Raw genomic sequence first — 14,232 nt, 5'->3', positions numbered from 1 at the left:
TAAAACTCAGATCTTGAAAGACTTCACTGTTTTTTAAGTGTATCTAAGCCTTTCTATTGCAATATTCCTTAGTTTATGTTTTACTGAGAAGAGGGAACTTTATTAGACCCTTCCTCTCCATTTTTATTTTATGAAAATAAAGAACTTCTTGCCTATTTCATTTCAGTAATTGGACCCTGACTCAGCCCACCAAGTAATTAAATTTTAAAAAAACAAGCACACAGGAAACATCACATTCTTGGGAGAGTAATCTATGAATACATGCTCTTACTGTTTTTATAATTGCAATAGGACGATGTGTGTAGATTGGTTTTCCAGATCTGGCTGTCTAGGGCTCACCAGCACAACCGCTGGTGACCCTAGACTAATGCTCCTCTTACAACATGATCACCAGGTTATGGGTGGATTCACCTGGATACCAGGTGAATGTTGTGTTAGTGAGTGAAATTGTACTACAGAACATCCGTTGTAACACAGTAAAATAAGTTAATTCGATGCTTAGAAAATTCCCTTCTTTGACGGATCAGAAATTTGGAGGTCAGGATGGTAGATGGCTGGGTTGAATGTAGCAATTCAAAATATAAAGTATCCATCAGCAATGATGGAAAATATTTTAGCTTTGAGGAGGATTTAATTTTCCACCAGAATGGGCCTCCAAATGAACACAAGTGAAGGAGGTGGGTGAAAATGCACAGCTGAAGATGTGCACAGAATAACAATTGGAGGTTAAAATAAGACCTTTTTACTGCTGTAGGAATAAAAGTCCATGCAAAAAAGGAGTGAAATGAACACAGCTGAGGCCCTGGAGACTGGATCCTGCTCAAAGCAAGGGTATTGAATTTCACTCAACGAAACCATCAGAAGAGCATTCGTCTTGCTATTTTGACTTAAAAAATCACAAAATTAGACAAAATTTTATTGCTCTAAAATTTTAAGAGCTGAAGTCTGCTGAGCATTAAAAGAAATGAAGGATTTTATGATGACTATAGCACCGACCAGGAAAAAATGTAAGTGTGGTACTTGGTTCTGCCCCAAATATTCAATTGACCTTGATCATATCATCTGTTTAAAACTCATGTTTTAATACCTAAGTAAAAATGGGAGTCATAAGAAGTAAAAGGGATGAGTCAATAATATCATAATGAAGATCCCAGGGTTTGAGAAAACAGATGGTAATGGGATAATGCTCAATTGCACATACATTTCTACATGAATTCCTGTCAATGGATCTACCTTTCTGCTTGGATTTGTTTGTGCAGTTCAATGTTGTAATGAGTTGCTGTACTTAGCAAATAGGTATGTGAGTGTATATTTGGGGCATGTATCTGTTAATGGTACAAATCTTGAATTCACAGTGTTAGTATTCTCAGCAAACCAGGGAAACTTAATACTCTCAAATTTAGTATGAGATAGTTTGTGTCTATGCACCTTTTTATAATAGTAAATACTTTTATACACAGTAGTCTTGCGAAAGGGCACATATACATGCATACCCCCAAATTCTAAGTTTAATACCGAAGGATCACCAAAGAGAAGAACCCAACAGTTAGAAAAGGTCAGAACTAAAGCTGCCTGTGTAAACTTAATAAATGACTATCCATTTCCATACCTGTTGATAGGGATTGATGCCACTCAATATTGATCCCTATCAATACCAAGTGATATCAATCAGACCCCATCAGACCAGCAATATATATTGCTTAATTTTCCTGATTCTGGATGTTAATCATCACACCCCAAACAAGCACAGCTACTTAATTATTGCCTTGTCTCTAAGAGTAGTAAATGCCAGTAATGGAAAGTACACTCTAAAATAATTTAAATATACTTCGCTAGTATTGGGAATTATACATTTTTCTTGATCTTGTACTTAAAATATAATTTTATCATTCCTACTCATTGTTCTGAAATTTTCTTGCTTTTCTTGATTTTTCCCTCAAGGAAAAGCCTGGGTCAGTAATCTTTTTGTGCTAACTGCAACACTTTGTAAATAAAAATGTAATAGAAGTTAGTTAATTGAAGACAATGAAAACAAAATTAGACAAAACAAAACAACAGATCTAACTGTTGTCTTCAGTGTCACTTCTGCATGCAGCCACACCATCTAGAAAACATTTGAAAGTAAAATCTAGTAATAATAACAGAGTAATCCCCAATACTAGCTCTATGGGGTTATTTGAAGAGAAATAGCAGAAGATGATCCTGTCAAAAAACTTTTATCTTCAATCTGTCCATGAGGCCATGCCAGCTCTGCTCTCAGGGTTCACAGAATCACAGAAGGTTGAGGTTGGAAGGGACCTCTAGAGATCATCTAGTCCAACCCCCCTGCTCCAGCAGGGACACCCAGAGCACGTGGCACAGGGTGGCATCCAGGCGGGGTTTGAAGATCTCCAGAGAAGGAGACTCCACAACCTCTTTGGGCAGCCTGTTCCAGGGCTCTGTCACCCTCACAGGAAAGAAGTTCTTCCTCACCTAGAGATGGAACTGTCTGTGCTTCAGTTTGTGGCCTTGGTACCACTGAAGTAGTGTAGCGCCAACCTCTTGACACTCTCCCTTAAGGTATTTGGATATATTGATCAGATCCACTCTCAGTCTTCTCTGCTCCAGGCTAAACGGGCCCAGCTCCCATTCTCTCCTCATAGGAGAGATGCTCCCATCCACTGATGACCTTGGAAGCCCTGTGCTTGACTCTTTCTAGTGGCTCCGTGTCATGGAAAGTAGCTTGTGTTATGGAAATCTTTCACTTCAGAGTTCATTTGTTATAGCCACTCTTCCAGCAGACTTATAAAATATTTCGTAGGTCTATTAAAAATAAAAACTAAAATAAATAAAAGGGAAAGAAATGTCCAAGACTTGCATTGTGACTGGAAGAGGGCTAAGGGTTAAGAGTCTGCTTGTGACCTAGGCCAGTTTCCTGAGACCGCTAAGGCTATCCAGTGCAACAGCAGATGCTTATTCACTTGGCACAAAACAGTCAACAAAATGGTCAGGAAATACATCTTCCATTTTTCAGAACGTTTCTCCCTGTGCTGAAAAGAGTGATTAGCACTGTCTTTCCATTTTACATCTTGGTGCTGTTTATCAGGTAGTATTTGTTTTCCTATGGAAAGATCACATCCCATGAGCCTAGGTACGGCTATGAGGATTTCCAGATTTGACCAGACTACAGGCAAAATCAGCAGGGCAGAAAAGCATCTCAGGTTTTATTAGGCTTTGAGTATTGGACAATGCTTTATCAGTATGGCCAGAGAAGATGTAAGGGTAATACCCAAAATGAAACTTCTTATCATGCCACTTCTCATTTAGCTATACCATTAAGTGGAAGAAAAATCAAAGCTGGAACTGAGAATGGAACTCCTCTTGAATATAATCTGAACTGAGGCTAAAAAATACTGTGATGCATCATGCAACTTTTCCTTAACAGAAGAACAATTCTTCTTCTTGTTGTTTCTTTGGAAACTGAATTAAATATGTGTACTTTTTTGATCTTTTTTTTCATTTAGAAGAACACACGCACAGAAACAATTCAGGTTACAGCCTCTATGAAACAGCTATTAGCACTGTAGGATATATATTGGATGAAAACAGCTCCCATCCAGAGGGGACATATGCCATAACAAAACATAAAAATAATGCAGTTTCGCCCCACAAAAATTTCATTGTGCTTTCAGCAGGGCTCAAAAAGAAAGCAAAAATCACACAGAGTTTTGAAAAATATCCTCATGTGAAATATTGCCTCCTTTCAGAATTGCATTCTTTCTTTATGGTTTTTACAGCTATGTGTTGTCAACTGTTTATCATCAATACTTTGCAGAATTATTTGCACACATACGTGTAGCCACATTTTGGTTGTTTGGATAATACAGAAAACACCACTGAGTGGAAAGCAAGGATCGACACTTGAGGCATTCATTCTTGGTTAATTTAGCTGACTGAGCACAGATACACTTATAAAAGTGGGTTGTGAGGAACTGTAATTGATGTGGTGTTATTTATTTTGATGTTTTCTATTGTGCTGTTAAGCTTGGAAATCAATAGCTTAAAATCAGGCAGTCACAGCTGTGGAAGATGTATGGTTTTGCTTGTGATGGGAAATGTGTCTCATTAATCAGGATGATGCAGCCCCACTGCTCGTCTGAAGTTGCTCTAATTTGTTCCCCCCAGCCCTCCCGTGGAAATGCTGGTGTATGAATTACGACTCCTGATGCGCTATTTTTTTTCTGTTGCCTGATAAGAAGAGGGTAAGTGAAAGATTTAAGAGCCAGGATCTTTTCACATTACCCATATAAAACAAACACTGGGATCCTAAAGGATGAAAAAGTCTCCATAAATCTATGATAGTCGCAGAGGTCTCAGGAAGCCGGGATAAATCCATTTGAAGTGATGGGATCCTGCACAGCAGTTCTTGGCACAGGCCACAGCGCGGCAGCAGCCGCCCGCTGACTGCTCCCTCCTGGGCACCTCGCGGGGAATGACGGAGCGGGATCTGCAGCCCATTTATTGCTACCCAGAAAGGTCTTTTCTATCAGAAAATATTTCTAATCCCAAATGTTTCTTAGAACTACCCAATTCTAGCAGTTCTAATCTCAATGTTTCTTAGCAACTAAAACAAAGCAAAGCATGCTTGTATGAGCTGTGTGGAAGCTGTATAATAATTTTTATCCTTGGCTCTAGTCATGCTGCAACTCCCAAAAAAGCATTCCAATGCATTCCACAGTATTCCAATATTTCTAATCATGTATGAAGTATTAAAATCAATACACACACACACACACAATTCTGCTTTTGCTTCAGGCAAAGCTGAAGAATCAGGAATTGCTCCTTTTTATCAAAAATCTTGTCCTCACCTACAACAATGTGCAACAGACACATATGCCTGTTGATGTCTTAGAAGATGTTCCTTAGACAAAGTTTTTTGGATTTTGTTTTGTCAATCTTTTGAATAAAAATGTCACTGAGACAATAAAACCAAATCTGTTAAAACTTCTTTCAGAACTTTTCTAGGTTTAGTAGATTTGACATAGCTCTTCATTATGGTGTTTTTGCAAGTAGGAAATGAGATACCATTTTGATGCTAAAAACTACATCAGCAAAATCATTCATCTTTCCTCATCTTAAATTTTTTTTTCCTTCTTCAATTCAATTATGTCTCATTGGCCAGGTAGTATTTAACATGAGGGAAAGAGCAACTCGCCTTTATTTTGTGCAAAAATGGAATTCAAATTAACAAAAAATCTAGGCTCTAAAACATCTTTGGCACATGTAACTGCTATTTTTACAGTACCTTTTATAATGTTGTTGAAGAGAACAGACTGTGTTCTGGGCTCATCACTACTTGCATAGGAAGAGCCTTTTGTAACTGAGTTGAGGCAGAGTGAAGAACTTATGGACTTCATTTTGTAAAAGAGCAAACAGTTTGCTGCCTCCACAGGATTGCTCACAAATCTTCATTTGATTACTCTCAGAGGAAGCAGTGGTGAATTTTGACCAATTGCCTTATTTTCAAAAAGTGTTTATTTTGGGTCTAGTCCCTTTGAGATTCCTTTTGAAGACTTGTATGATGTGGGTTCTTTGTGAAATCTAATCTGTTAAGCTTTTTAGGATGCAAAACTGTTAAACTGTTAGGAAGAAGTCACACACGAACATAATGTTGTTAAATAATAATGTTCTACTATACTATACAGTAACAAACTGTTCAGAGAATACACATGGGATGAAGGTAAATAATTGGCTCCTCATTACCTATCCCAAAAGACTAACAGCAGTCGTTCTCCTTAGTGCTGTAATTTCCTGTGGCAGATACAGCAGCACAAATGTAATAAATGTGGGCAGTTGATCCTGAAAATGTACAATTAAATGGTATTTGGAAAAGCATGGCTGTTCATCAGAAATGAACAGGAAAAGAGAATATCCAAGCTGCATTTTGAGAGCAACTCGGAGGTGGCACTAGAGCCCAAAATCTCACATTTACATGGAGTGAACACAAACCACAGAGGGAAGCTTTAGGCAAGACCAATGATATTATGCAAGAAACAGCCTTGATCCAGTTTTATCCTTTAGCATGAACCCGTGAAGTACAGTGCGGAGAATACAGTTTATGACTATTTCTCATCTGCCCTTATAATAAAATCAGGTGACTGGCAGCTAAGAGAGCCCCATCCAAAAGAGCCCATCCTTTGACACGAAGGCGCCAAGCAGAGCCGGCAGCCACCCCAGCACACCCTGTATCCCACATCCTGGTGATGCTGACCACGAGGCATGAGCCACAATATATGCCTGCCTTTATTCTGTCCCCTTGCCCAAGTACAAAGTTGGCAAAATTAAATTTTAGTGTTCTGATGACCATAAATACTAAGAGAGTTCAGCTCCTCTGGAATACCCAGTTTATGAAGCATTTCACTGGAAATTTAGGCAAGGCAGTGGAACAATTTATCTGCAATGGCCAGATAAAGCAATGCAACATGCTTTGCAAGACCAATGGTAAATGATGATCTTACAAAAAGGTAAGATGTTTCTTACCCATAAGTCTTGTATGACAGGTAGACATAGCAGTGTTTTTCATGGGGTTTGAGACCAAGGAATGAGAAGTCCCAGCCAACCAAAGCACTGAGTGCTTTTCATTCCTACCCATGCAGAGTAAGGAACCTGGAAATCCATTTGCTTGAGCTAGAAAATAATAGTCAAACAATAAATCTTTCAAAATTCTCTTTCAGTAATGGAATATCATTGCATTAATACCAAAGCAGCAGGCAACTTATTATTTCTGAAGTAAAAGGGAGACTATTGCACAAAATCATGGTAAAAGTTAAGATCAGAGGAACTGAGACATGGGTCATACGAAGAGGGTGTTCATAAAATCCTAGGAAGTGATGTGCTCAAAGCATTCTGCTTTCCCATCTCCCTGGAGGGAGCAGACAGAATGCTGTGGGAAAGCCTGTTATAAAAATTAATCTTTTTCCACATTTCTTGGGGGCAGTGCTTGACATTTGTAACAGAAGGGGCTCCAGGACGGCTGTTTGCTACTGTGCAGTCTGCATCGTGCCCCTCTCTGCAGTCACATGCTCCACTTAAGTCAGTCCCTTCAGACAGTCTGTGGCCTTCTGCAGGGACACACCAAAGTCCCTGGAGTGGAGCCTCTCCAACTTTCCATTTTCCTTTGAAGATTTGTCAGCCTCTCTCTGGGTGACAATTCACTTCTTCATAGGGTTAGTTCTGCAGTCGCTAAGGGAAATGATAAAAAGAACATTTTGTGCATCCCGTATTTTACATGCTAACTAGGAGAAAAATGTTTCTGATCAGAGCTTTAGAATGCTGTTGCCTTCTTCCTCCTATACAGTGGGTTTAGGTCTAGTCCAAAAAGGCCTGGACAAACTAAAAAGAAATGAAGTGCTACTATTCACTTGGTGACATTTATTATAGGCATGGATACAAACAACAGCTCGTCGCACCTTCTGAGTGCTGTTTGACTTGCAATTTGTACAACAAAGTAAAACACCCTCCTCGGTTTCTATTCAGTTTTATGATACATGCCAAATTTAGCATCATCACCACTGCAGAACTCTTTTAAACAAAATACATCATATTTTATACCTTTGTACATTCTGAGTCATCAACTATTTGTTGATTTAAATATATGCCTCTTGAAGCTTAGGCTAAATTAACATTAATAAATCTTAAGTTTATTACTGCATCTTTGAGCTAATACATCATTTATAATTAGTATTTACGTACATTCTTGGTTATCTTCCATATAATAAATATTTTCATTGTGCGTTGCAGAAATATTGTCTCTTGTTTTGTGCAGAGGGCTTGAATTAAAGGACAACCACAGAGTGGGAGAATATTATAGCAGACAACAACTCAGGAAAAGTGTATGAAGGGAAAAAAATAAGATCAGTATTTGAAGATTTCATGTGCCCAATATTGGTGCCTGAGAAAATCTGCTGAAAAGTATCTGATTACTTTGATAAATCTCATCCTGGCCAGATCTCCAGGGTGGAGGAGGAAGGTGGGAATTCAGTTATGAAAAGTGTTACTGGGGACGTTTTAATGCGAAAATTCACCCCCGTGACCATGACACATTGTCAGGACTCTGTGTCTGTCTTTGGTTTTTTCTCCCAGCAGTATTTCTGCCCACGTTCCTTTCACTTGTTTCAGCACTGGGGCCTGCTTTGACTGTGCCCTTTCTCTTGGCCAGTGCATGACAAGAAAGTGCCATGGAGATAGTGGCATCCTCCAACTGCTCTCCAGTCAAGGTTGAACATTTCTCTCTCCCTTGATGCCATCCGGTTCAGCATCTCTGAAGGGCTCCCTAGAGACACAGCAGGAGATAAGAGAGAAGAGCTACAACAGTTGTACTGCACACAGTAGTTGCGTGATGTTACTACTTATTGACATCAAGAGAAACTCCTGCGTCCTCACTAATTTAAGTCAAAATGGTAACATCTAGCCAAAGAGAAGCACAGAGAGGTCAAACAAGCATTTGAAGAGTGCTAGAAAAAGACCACTTAAGAATATAACCATGTAACCCTTTAGTCCCAAGTTTTTGGGAAACTTGAGGCTGAGAGAGAAAACCTGTCCTCAAAAATTCCACAGCGAGAAACAGTTTTTCCTCCAGTCTTTCACTCAAGCTATATAACTCTTGAACCACATGTTCTTTATGATGCAGATTATTAAATAAAATGACAGGTTTGCACAGCATGTTTCCATGTATAACATTGTGGCTTCAGTGCTTACTAGAGTGACTCACTCCTGAGATGAGATCTAACACTGCAAAATGCCCAGCTGTGAAAAATTAGCAGTACTCTTACTGGTTAGGCCAGAAAAACCTGCAGTTTTTGCCTTAGTTTGGCTCACCTATGCAAGCAACTGCTTGCTCAACATGGAAGTATCAACTTGCATTGGCTCTGCTGCGTGAGGGATACTTCACACGCAAGGTGTTCACCAAGAACCCTCTATAAACCAAGGCCTATAGGTCAGGTTGTTTTGAACTGACCCTCACCTACTAGATGGAACAGTAACGCAACCAGAGATCCTGTAACACCGGAGCACTTGAGAACACCTATTTTTGTAAAGTCAAGCATCTGTTTCTATTCTCCATTACTGTCTCCATTACTGTCAGCAAAAAATATTACTAGCTACTGCTTGATGCTGACTATGGGACAATGAAATGCAACTACTAAATGAGTTCTTTATTAAAAGCCCTTTAATTCCCCCCCCTTTTTTTTTTAGTACTGCTGTTAGATTTTCACTCGGAGATTGAAACTCATCTGTTCCAATGGCACTCTCTCCAAATGAATCATTGCAGACAGCAAATTACCTGGAAATATTCACATACCACCTCTGCTGGGATTTCAAGGAAGCAAAAAAATAAATATTAAGCTGTCAACAAACCCAGGACACTTCATTTCCTTTACTACTGCCTTATCAAGATTGTTTGGTTTTTCGTATTGAAAGAAAAATTTACTTGACTGATGCGCTAGTCCTTCTTTGACCTTTTTATAAAAATATAATAAATAAAAATTAATCAATTAATTAATTAATTAAAATAAATAAAAATATTCGGTTCTCTAACCCTAATGGTGCTAACAGTGGCACTCCGGGCCAACCTTCTCAGGCTGTGCAGATATTTCTAACTAGCAGCGCAGCTGCACTAAACTCACTTGAAATTCAACTGGCTGCAACTGCTTGTCCCAATGCTGCTGTGCTGTGGTGGTACCTGCTTGTCTGTTTGCTCCCTGTTTCTTTGATCCCAATGAGGAGACGGAGCAGACCAGGACCAATCCCGACTGCTCATCTATGTGGGCAAGACATTTGGGAAGTCGCTTTCACCAGGGAACACCAGTTTGTCCATGCAGGCTGGCTGCAGAGGTTCCCACCAGCACTTCAAAACACTGAAAAGCAAAATAAATAAATTGCAAAATAAATATTGAAATTAAGGTTTTGCATATGAAACTGGGGCCTCAGCTCTATCAGCTCTACCAGTCTATCTCATCCTCTGCTGCTGTGGGCAAAGCAGTCTTTATTTAAGGAATTTGACTTGTGTATTTTAGTGACAACCAGCAAAGAAACCTCTTATGATGAATTAGGCTATTGAGAGAAAGAAGACAAATAAAAAATACTTACATTAACAGTAAACCTCCTCCATCCCAGTCTTACTTCGCTCATTTCTGCTGTGGGTTTGTGTATGTGAAAAAATAAAACACTTGGAAAGAGTAAAAATGTGCTGAAGAAGAGTTGCACATGCCAGGTAATTTTTAGAAAGCAGCTGAATTTCTAATTCTGGGGGCATTTATGCTGTTCTTGTGTGCATCGTTCTCCAAGAGATTTCTGTTCAGAAGAATCACATGAACTTTTTAAGCTTGTATATAAAGTAGACAGTTTTTTGTTTTTTCCTAATTCAAAAAGTATTTTTGCCAACTGACAGGTATTGCCCATACTCTAGCTTTGGTAGCTGCTCGCTGTTGTGCCCCTTTGAATCATTGCATCAGATAAACTGCACATGGAAGAAAAGCTATTTTTAACTTTCCTACCAACAAGAAAAGCAAAGAGGAAAGGCCTGGAAGTCTCTCTAAGGAGCCAAGCAGCAGTTAGAAAGTTCATGGCCTTCTCCACAGTCACTTGTACAAGTGGCCTCAGCCTCAGGCAGGGCTCTCGGTGTGTGGAGAGGTCCATGTCTCACGCGCCCTTCCCATCTCGCCCAGGATCCGGAGGCACCAGAACTAATTTAAGTTATATTCCTGAGAGACAGCTATCCTGTGAGGGAGAAAGGAGGTCATCAACAGAATATTTCAGAAGCATTAGGCTTATATCATTTTTTCAGTTGGTGATGTCTGTCATTGTTGTTGAATTAGTGATTATATTATATAAATTATAAATTATGTTTTTCGTGCAGGCCAGAAAAAAGATTTATTTTCCTGCAAGGTACAAGGTTTACCTTGAGCCAAATGCACATAGTGCCCTGTCTTGCTTTACTACTGCTCATAACAACATACCTACACTTACTAATGACAGTAGCATGTAAACCATGCTGATGGTTTCTGTCTTTATCTGCATCTGAATAAGTGTCAGTGTGAATTTTTCGCTAAAAAATGGCATTGTATTTTGGATACCACCCTGGGCTCTATCTAGGTGTATCTAGATCCAAGTCTGACATATCAGCTATTGATGCTTAATGGGCACGAAAGTATTGTGGATAAAATGGTAACATATAATTTGTAGGTAAAGGAGATTTCTCTCCATTAGTCCCCATGTGAATATTTTTTTTTTTTAAATATTTATTGAGTACCCTAAGTGCAAGTCTCTCTTAATTTTTTTTTCCTTTGGATTTTTGCATCAGAATTTCCAAGATTTAAAACCAAAGAAATCCTCACAATTTTTTTTTTAAATGGTCAATATAGTTAGAGTCTTGCTACTAAGGAGTTAAATAGCAGAAAACACCATGAAGCACTTTTTCTAATAGTTCCCAAAATAAACAGTTCAAAAATAAGCTGAAACAGATAGAAACACTCTTCTTTTCAAGCCCATATGAACCTGATTTGGGTAGAGGTGTAAATTAAAGCCATGCCCTTTACCAGTCCATGTGATACGTAGAGCACTGCCAAGAGCAGACTCTTTTTCCCATTCCCAGTAGTAGTTTGGGCTCTGATCCTCGTACCGCAGGGTGTACGGCATTCACAAATGTGTGGTGCCACTAAAAGGGAGTCTGGTCTTGGAAACATGACTCTACTTCTTCTGCCAATTTTCGAACATTTTGGTCAAAGTGGACCAAAACTGTTTCATAAAGGGAATTATTTCACATAATTTTATGGAAGTAAAGGTCTTAAGTCCTGGTAAATATGCCCAGTCAATAATTGATCCATTAGAGGTGATCCCAAGACTGTAGCAGTAGCATCATGTTCCACACTAAATTTAAGCAGGTTATGGCTTCTTAAACTCATGACATTTCATTGAAGCATCTCTGGAGCTTTTGTAAACTCAGAAAATATTGTTTTGCACTGCCCTTCTCTTCAGCAGTCCTTCAGAATAGAACATACAGGGTTATCACGTATGCCTTTCAAGCAACCAGTGTCCCTTGCAAATTGCTTGGGTGATGGGTTTTATCATCACATGGATTACAAAAGAGTTCTTAGTAGGCCAGGCTAGGTGAAGCTTTCACGGGCTCTATATGCACTTAGATGGATTTGCTATCAAGTTTCACCTGGAGATCTATTCTTCACTTTCTGATAAGCAGTTGCATGGTGTTGAGAGCACCACGCAGGCGTGTTTTGCCTAGTTGTTGCCATGTGGAAAACATGGGGGTGCTGTGTTTAAAACAGTGTGAGATGTTTCATTAGCAAAACTTTCTGTGCAACTCTCGCTCAGTGAACACCTTCAGTGAAGGCACTTCTTCAATCAACAGCCAACCAAAATTAGCAGGAAAGGGCTTCTACATTAGCATAAGAGAATTAGAAGCCTATAAGTGACAGAACAGAAGATAAGTGCGTTTAGTGCTATGTATAACGTATCAGTGAGAAGGAAATTCATTAAAATTAACACTGCCACAATCAAATGTCGAATTTCACCCAGTAGGTTTCTCCAGGCATTTCATTCTACCTAATCAAGGCACCTTGTCCCCTTCCCAGCAAGGGCAGAAGGTGCACACAGTGCCATGTGTACAAACCTCGCTGCGGCAGACATTACCTCGAGGACAGTTGCACTGCTGAGGAGTGCCAGCTAGTCTTGAAATCTTTCACCTATCTATACAAGGCCGTGGTGGCCTAAGAGTGTCTACAGAGGAGGAGAGTGACTTCTGCTTGGCAGACAGCATTGGAAACTGGCTATAGCCAGGGGACAATTCTGCTGTTCTACAATTGTGGGAAGAATTAGGCAGCTGAAAGAAGTCTGTAGGAAGGTGCTCCCACCATCAGCTTGATGTGAAAAGAAGGAATGGTTTGCTCTTTTTGAGACAAACTCTAAAGGAGAAAAGCAGGTTTTAGGAAGTATGTTGTGTGTCCTGCTATATTTTGCAGTAGAAATTCTGCAGAGGAATCAGAACTGTCTGGTTCCAGATTTTAAGTCACATTCTAAGAAGATGCTGCATTTCAAGACTGGTCTTGAAAGTCTCAAAGGTACAAAAACCCAGGCTGAAATACACATAGACACATGCCTCTTCAGTGTTAGTAAAGGATTCACCAACCTCAAATGCTCTGTATTTGCCTAGTTACCTGTTCAAGAAGCCTTCATCTCTACTTGCATCTGTCAAATTGCCATTTACATAAGGAAAAGTTAATATGGGTTTGTGATAAGATTATGTGTGGCAGAGGGTTCTAGTCTATTCTATAGCCAAGTTGTCCAGCTCCTCTCTGTACTTAGTACAGTAATATTCTATTTATAAATTTTATAAATAATGTTATGAGATTGTAAATATTCTATTTAAGAACACACTGGTATTCTTCAGTGCCATTATGGTCAAAGATCTCATTTTTCTAAGAAATTAGCCAGGAAGCTTGCCACACTGTATATATGCCCTTTCTTCTTGCATGACACCTCAGAAAATGAAGCTGATTAGAGAAATGGTAAGAATCAATATATATTTTTTTGTCATGCATGCACTATCTACTTTGTCTGCATGACACCTCAGAAAATGAAGCTGATTAGAGAAATGGCAAGAATCAATATATATTTTTTTGTCATGCATGCACTATCTACTTTGTCGTGCTCTTTCTGAACAACATCTGGGTTTTCTTCAGAGTGGCTGGCTGCCTAACTAGGAAATACATGCCAAAACATCTGCAAGTCAGCTACATGTTGCAAAGCATCTGCAGGCTAGAGCTCATGGGAGTTCCCTAAGCTATGGCCTAGGGAGCACTATGAAGCAGGAGGGAAGAGGAATAAAGACAAGGAAAAAAGCCCAAACCCTTGTACTGCGTTATTTGTATTAATAAGCATAGAAACTAACCCAGAACTACAGCAGAAATGTACAGCACTGCTTCTCAACAGGACATGGAGTTATATGGAGTTAAAGTTGATGAATAAAAGGAAATAATAAGCATAATATGATATAATAATAATGAAAAATAATAACAAAATGGGAATAAGAATAAAGAATGATTGCTTATTAAACTAATAGGATTTCAGAGTTGCAGCTCTTATTTATAACTAGAAGAAACATAATTTTGAATCTTGGGTGTATCAGTAGAGATTTTTAAAATACTATCCTTTAGTATTCATGAATGGCTAGCACAACTGCAT

The sequence above is a fragment of the Tinamus guttatus genome, unplaced genomic scaffold, assembly GCF_059628265.1.
Source record: "Tinamus guttatus ecotype Peru unplaced genomic scaffold, ASM5962826v1 Tinamus_guttatus_pri_ptg000012l, whole genome shotgun sequence".
NCBI lineage: Eukaryota > Metazoa > Chordata > Aves > Tinamiformes > Tinamidae > Tinamus > Tinamus guttatus.
This window is presented reverse-complemented; position numbering follows the sequence as displayed.